Source organism: Anguilla rostrata, chromosome 12 (genome assembly GCF_018555375.3).
Source record: "Anguilla rostrata isolate EN2019 chromosome 12, ASM1855537v3, whole genome shotgun sequence".
NCBI lineage: Eukaryota > Metazoa > Chordata > Actinopteri > Anguilliformes > Anguillidae > Anguilla > Anguilla rostrata.
Window position 1 is genome coordinate 14343934 of NC_057944.1, and position 7190 is coordinate 14351123.

Consider the following 7190-nt stretch of genomic DNA (forward strand, 5'->3'; position numbering starts at 1 on the left):
ATCCCCAACCCCCCCCACCCCGCCCTTTTTCAGTGAAAATGTTAATATGTACCGTACATGTTATATCATGTCTGTGTTAACAATTTGTCACTTACATTTCAAAATTATTATTTATAATGGACAAATCCTCACAAATGTATTTTAGACTTATGTGTCTTTTACTTCTTTTGTGTAATAAAGGTATACAAAGAAACTGTAGGTTTAATATATCATTGTTCCTCTACTGGAAAATATCCCAAGCTGTACAAGCCCTTTTAAAGTGGAAGATAATCCTTGTTTGAAATAAGCATTTTGTTGTATCTTATCTGAAATAAAGTGGACCAGTAGGGTATTACTCTTTGATCTGGACTACCTGATGGTTCCAAATGTCTGTAGAATTCAGAAGAAGATGGATTCAGACAGTTAAACGGGTTTGGTCAGTACGAGGGAAAACTGAAAAGCTGTGTCTGTCAAAGTTTGAGAGAGAGAGAGAGAGATATGCAGTGTGACACGGTAGTGAGTCAGTGAGAATCACATTGATGGAATGTGTGTGTGAGCCAACAGTGGTGCGTTTTTGGGTCCGTTTTTTGGACGATTTTGAGGAAACTAAAGTGCTGCACAGGCTGGTCCCTGTGACTCAGACCTGTCCACACATGTTAAGAACAGCATGTTTACTGCTAAATAGCAGTTGTTCCCCATCTGCTTGTTTCTATTGCACTAATATGTACAAAGGGAACATAACACGTGTTCTCCTGTCTGTTACAAAATGTGTTCTTTTTCCATTGGGATGACTAATAATAAAGTAATGTTTGATTCATTGCATTATGCATTGCATGCTAATATTCCAAAACCAGATAATATATTTAGTGAATGTAGTGAGAATATCTGTTTGCAAGTGAAGTTAAACTTGCTATAGAACACAACAATTTAGAATTAAGTTAGGAATCGGAGGCCTGCTGTCAGATCAGATCAGTTAATTACTGTCCCAGCATGCACTGGCCTGATGTCGTTTTCATTTCTAATTACTTTCTATTTTCAAAAGCTTGTAAATTATAGCTACTAGCTTTGTAAAGCTCTGAAACTGTGTAGGCTTGGAGCATGCTGTTGTACATTTACTCATGGAAAGATACATATTTTTATTTGCAGCAAACACAACATATGGGCCATAACAGGTCTAATAAGAACAGAAAACAAAATATTGGCTCATCATTCGGCAGTCTTGGCAGCCAGACAAGTCTTGATTACAGAGTAGAAGGGTCGCTGATTCTACAAGGAGTCCCAGAAAACCATTCAGTGTATCTCAATATGTTAAATATGTATGTCTCCTATTTAGAGAATGATCACATCCCACTCTTTTACACATTGAATGCATGAATACATTAACCTGTCTTGGTTTAACATTTGTTTCTGTCTTCTAAAATATTGATGACCTTGGACTCAGTATTTATGACCAATCAGACACTGCTCCACTAGGGCCACATGCAGTCATTATAGGAATGGACATGCTGCTTACAATGTTGAGTGTTAAGCCGTTTTTGCACCGCATGGTACCGGCTCAACTCGACTCGACTCGACTCGACTCTACTCGCTTTTGGTACCAGGTACTTTGTTTTCCACTGCAGATAGTATGCCCGTCAATGTAGCTGGTCGTCATAGCGACGCCGCATGAAACTGCCGTGACGTCATCTTCAACGCGACACACACAGGAACAATGGAGGATATTGAAGGGATGGTGTTCTTGATTCTCGGTATGTGGCTGTTTGTCACAGCAAGGAGACAAATTTTGTTTCAGAAGAGGCTGAAGGCAGCAAGACAAAAGACTGCTGAAAAAACTGAGAGTTTGGGAAATCCTACATCAGAGCTCAGACGACGAGACGACTCTGGTTGCTCAAAGGCGACGCAAGAGGATAAGTGACGGTTCTATCTGACCTATCAGTGGTCTGCAGTGTTTTCACGTCACCTTTTGGTATCGCCTCAGCTCGCTTGAAACCTCGAAGGAGGTGATACAAAAAAAGTACCAGGTACCAGGTACTATCCACAACTTTTGCCCGATGGAAAACCAAAAAAGTAGAGTCGAGTCGAGTCGAGTTGAGCCAGTACCATGCGGTGGAAAAGCGGCTTTACAGTGATGAGGATGTTTGCCAAATTCATAAACTATACAAAAATGAAGTAATTATTACCGTGGAATCCCCAAAATGCTGGTTTTTGTATTAAATTCATACAGGCTAACCATTTACTCTTTCCTGTCTATCCAGAGTGAGAGTTTAAATGTGCTTCAAACTGTTGCCTGTAGGGGCTCAAATGGATTGCACATTAGTGCATGCACGTTAAAAAAATGGCTGTTAAAGGTACACCAAGGCTGCATATTCTGCACTGAGACCTGCCAGTTTGCCACAATGAAAATCACTTTTATATTACCTTTTAAATTCAAATGAAGTAATATGAAGAAATAAATTATGTTACATCCATATGCACCATTGTTCATTTTCTAAACAAATTTAGTTTACCAAATTTACTAGCAGGAATTTTCATTATGTTCTGGTGCTCATTAGAAACTGACTTCCAATGAAAACCTGTTGTTTAACCTAGATAAGGCGAAAAACCCCTGCCAAGATACAATAGATCTTGTTATTGTTCACCCACAAAAAGAGGAACTTTTTTTTTTCCTGTATTTTTTTTCCCGCAACAAAATAAGTTGGCAACAAGCACCTTTGATTGTACCAAAGGTGCTTGTTGCCATTTTATTGTGATCATTTTAAAAAACAAAAATGTAAAGGAGATACTGCATTAACTAATAGCAGAAATATGCATATTTTTATGAATAAAAGTGACTCATGGCATTGGTAAAATATTAATGACAGAGATCAAGAGGGTGAGTTTGTCACCTGAAGCTAATGAGCAATTAAAAGATAAAGGTTAGCTCAGGTCAGGTGAATGAGGTATTTTATGCAATTCCTGGCCTGAAAACATCAAGTTCCAAAAATGGTGGGAGTGGTGCTGGGGAGTAGGGCTGTGGGACATTAGCAGTGAAAGAGGTGGGGAATTACCTCGCATTGTGTAAGGGCGGACTGAGGCTGACATGTCTCAGCAGGTTGCCAGCTCAATGTAGGTTTCTGCGCGCGTGGTACGGCAGGCCGGAAAACTCAGCGCTGATATAGCAACTGATCCTTTTTCGGGCTCCTGAGATACGACCGTTGCCTCTCTCTGCACGTAACAGTCAGTGACGGCTCCAACATCTCTAGAATAGAAAACCAGCTCACTCGAATATACTTTTTTCTATATTTCTTGGCAGCATGTGTATTTATTTATTTGCATGCTTGCTAACATAAAGTAAAAAAAAAGGTATATTTGAGGGTGCTGGTGTTCTATTCTGGATTGTGCATTTCTGAACCAGGTGATTTGAGCACTCTGCTTTTTAGTCAGCGACTCCAATAACTCTCCCACCCACGTGGACACCCCACAGAACACCTACTTAATCACTTCCTAATTAAAAAAATATTGTTCACGGCTAAAGAATGCGACAAGAATTCCGGCAGAACTGTGCGCAGATGCATAATACTGTACAAATAGACCATCATTTAGGCTTTATCACCAGTAGGGGGAACCATAACACGTGTTTTAGACTGTGCCTCACTAACCAGAGTAGTACTTTAACTTCTCTTGTGTTTCTCAATAGGTGTCCACACGCCATTCAGGACTCAGAATTCTATCAGTTCATCATCTTAGCAAATGCAGCCTGCAATTAGTCTATTAATATATTATTAGTATATACAAATTAATAAAGAACATGTATTAATCAATTAATCTAATAGTACACTATGTGACCAAAAATATCTGGACACTCCTTGGTCGGGGGCTGTTTTTTTGTGGTTTGGGGTCGGCCCCTTACTTCCAGTGAAGGCTAACCACTGGATGTAATGACATTGTGATTCTGTGCTTCCAACTTTGTAGCAACAATTTGGGGAAGGCCCTTTAGCATGTTTCAGCATGACAATATCCCAGGGCACACAGCAAGGTCCATATAGAAATGGTTTTGGTGAGGTTGGTGTGGAAGAACTTGACTGGCCTGCACATAGCCTCAACCTGAACCCCATCCAACACCTTTGGGGTCAATCGGATAGAGGTCCTCCACTAAAGAGGTGACCCCATGCTATGTATTGGCTCTTCAATCCAGCCAAAATAGGAGACAGCATTAACAAATCTACGATCTTCATCTGCCTGTCTTTCACTAGTAAATCAGGGGTGCACAGAAAAGGCTACTGTTCTTTTCATAGATTTCCTGCCAACTTCTGCTCGTAATTATTTAATTATCCCAATAATTTAGTCGTCCTTACATTTTGAAAAAGTTATGAGCTACAGCTACAGAATGCATAAATATGCTTGAAGAAAAGGCGAAATTTGTGATTTTGTATTTACCAATGTGATATAGATGAATCTGTATTTGACAAGGTAACACAGGTGGGTCTGTTTTTGGCAGAGTGATACAGATGAGTCTGTATTTGGCAAGGTGATGCAGGTGGATCTGTATTTGGCAGCGTGACACATGTGAGTCACTATTTGGCAGGGTGAAACAGGTGGGCCACTATTTGGCAAGGTGATGCAGGTGGATCACTATTTGGCGGGGTTATACAAGTGGATCACTATTTAGCAGGGTGATACAAGTGGGTCACTATTTAGCAGGGTGAAACAGGTAGGCCACTATTTGGCAGGGTGATACAGGTGGGTCACAATTTGACAGGGAAATAGAGCTGGGTCACTATTTGGCAGGGTGATACAGGTGGGTCACTATTTGGCAGGGAAATAGAGGTGGTCACTATTTGGCAGGGTGTTACAGGTGGGTCACTATTTGGCAGGGTGATTCAGGTGGATCACTTTGGCAGGGTGATACAGGTTGGTCACTATTTGCCAGATGATACAGGTGGGTCACTATTTGGCAGGGTGATACAGGTGGGTCACTATTTGGCAGGGTGATACAGGTGGGTCACTATTTGACAGGGTGATACAAGTGGGCCACTATTTGGCAGGGTGATACAGGTGGGTCAGTATTTTTGCAGGGTAATTCAGATGAGGTATTCTTCAAATGACTGTGCAGTAAAACACAGAGAAAAGTATACATACATCTCATAATTTCAGAGCTGAGGTAGAAAGTCCAGGGGTCAGAAAGTCAAAGTTCTGCCATGTTTTTCTGCCAAGCATTAAGTCAGCTGGCTGGAGAATTGAGAATTGTGGTAAGAAGCAAATCCAGGTAACTGGATCAAAATACTGGGGAGGAATTCCTCAATTTGGAGTTTCTACCTCTGTTTAAAAGTGTATATGTAAATACCAGATTTTCTAATTTTCCTTTTTTTTCTCCTCTCTCTCCCCTGCCACCAGTGACTGTTCTCCCTCAGGGAGGGGCCAGAGACACACAACAGTGCATGACCAGTAATCTGCACTAATAAAATGTGCCTTTTCTTGTTTACCTGAGCATTCTGCCTGAATTATGCTATAAGAGGGGGACACAAGGTGGAAATCTTTTGTGTGTTTTGTGTGCGTACCCCGGTCTGGCTTTCTGTGCTGTGTAAATTTTAGATTAGTGGACTAGGCACTGCCCAGACAATGCATTGAAAGCACCAAAGTACACGCGAGGGAATGAAAGATTCATAAACAGAGGGTCTTTTGAAAAGGTTCAAACAAAAGATTTTACTCTTTTTTTAAAGAATATGAACATATACTCTGTGCTTGTATTTTATGCGCAACGTCCGCCGTTTCACGACTTTCAACTGAATTATTTACATGATGATACTAAGTGGTTTTCTCCACATGCAAATATAGGCAGCAATTGAGACCAAATTTTTTAGTTAGCTACTGTAGTACACACTGAAATGCATTGTTTTGTTTATTATAACAGTTCAAGGTAAGAGGAATGGCTTACTTATTTCAGTGATTGCCAAAATAGAGCATCGCGTAGTTCTGGCAGGTCACGAGAGTCAAGCGCTCCAGCCGAATCAGCTGATGGCTCAGCTGAGTGATGTTAGCCTATCACAGTACATTCACTAACAGGGCGGTCTACTTAAACAGCCTCCCTCTACTCATTCGGCTGCTCCTCCTGCATGCAAGCGCTGCACGTTGCTTCGTAAATCCCCTCCACCACCCCAGCTCCTTCCCCATGCGTCAAGAATTTGCATTCTCCATCCTTATGTGTTAAGAAATTGCATTTGCTCCATTCCTATGTGTTAAGAAGTTGTATTGCTCCATCCTTATGTGTTAAGAAATTGCATTTGCTCCATTCATATGTGTTAAAAACTGCTTTGCTGCTGGATCTGTTCTGTGTGTACCCCTCTGGGGTTGTTTGGCTGCTGGCCTCCCGGCCTTATCCACGCGGGCTGCGTGGTTGGCGGGAGAGCTCCAGAACAGAGCCATACCGCCAAACATAACTGTATTGCCTTTATTGTCAATAAAGTTCTACTTGATGACAGTGGTCCTGACAGAATTAGCCATCACAAGAGAACTGAGAGTATAAGGTTTTCAGATGAGTTCTGGGTCTCCTTCTGTTCTTGTCCTTCATAAATATTATATATATATACAGTATATATACACTCACCGGCCACTTCATTAGGTACTTGCTAGTACCGGGTGTGGTCTTCTGCTGCTGTAGTCCATCTGCTTCAAGGTTTAATGTGTTGTGCGTTCAGAGATGCTCTTCTGCATACCTCGTTGTAACGAGTGGTTATTTGAGTTACTGTTGCCTTTCTATCAGCTCGAACCAGTCTGGCCATTCTCCTCTGACCTCTGCCATCAACAAGGCATTTTCGCTCAGAGAACTGCCGCACACTGGATATTTTCTCTTTTTCGGACCATTCTCCGTAAACCCTAGAGATGGTTGTGCGTGAAAATCTTAGCAGTTTCTGAAATACTCAAACCAGTCCGTCTGGCACCAACGACCATGCCACGTTCAAAGTCACTTAAATCACCTTTCTTCCCCATTCTGATGCTTGGTTTGAACTTCAGCAGATTGTCTTGGCCATGTCTACATGCCTAAATGCATTGAGTTGCTGCCACGCGATTGGCTGATTAGATATTTGCGTTAATGAGCAGTTGAACAGGTGTACCTAATGAAGTGGCCAGTGAGTTATGTTGGTTGAAAAACCAACATAAAGTATCTTAGTGAGGTGTTGGGCCACTACCAGAACAGCTTCAATGCACCTTGGCATAGATTCTACAATTCTCTG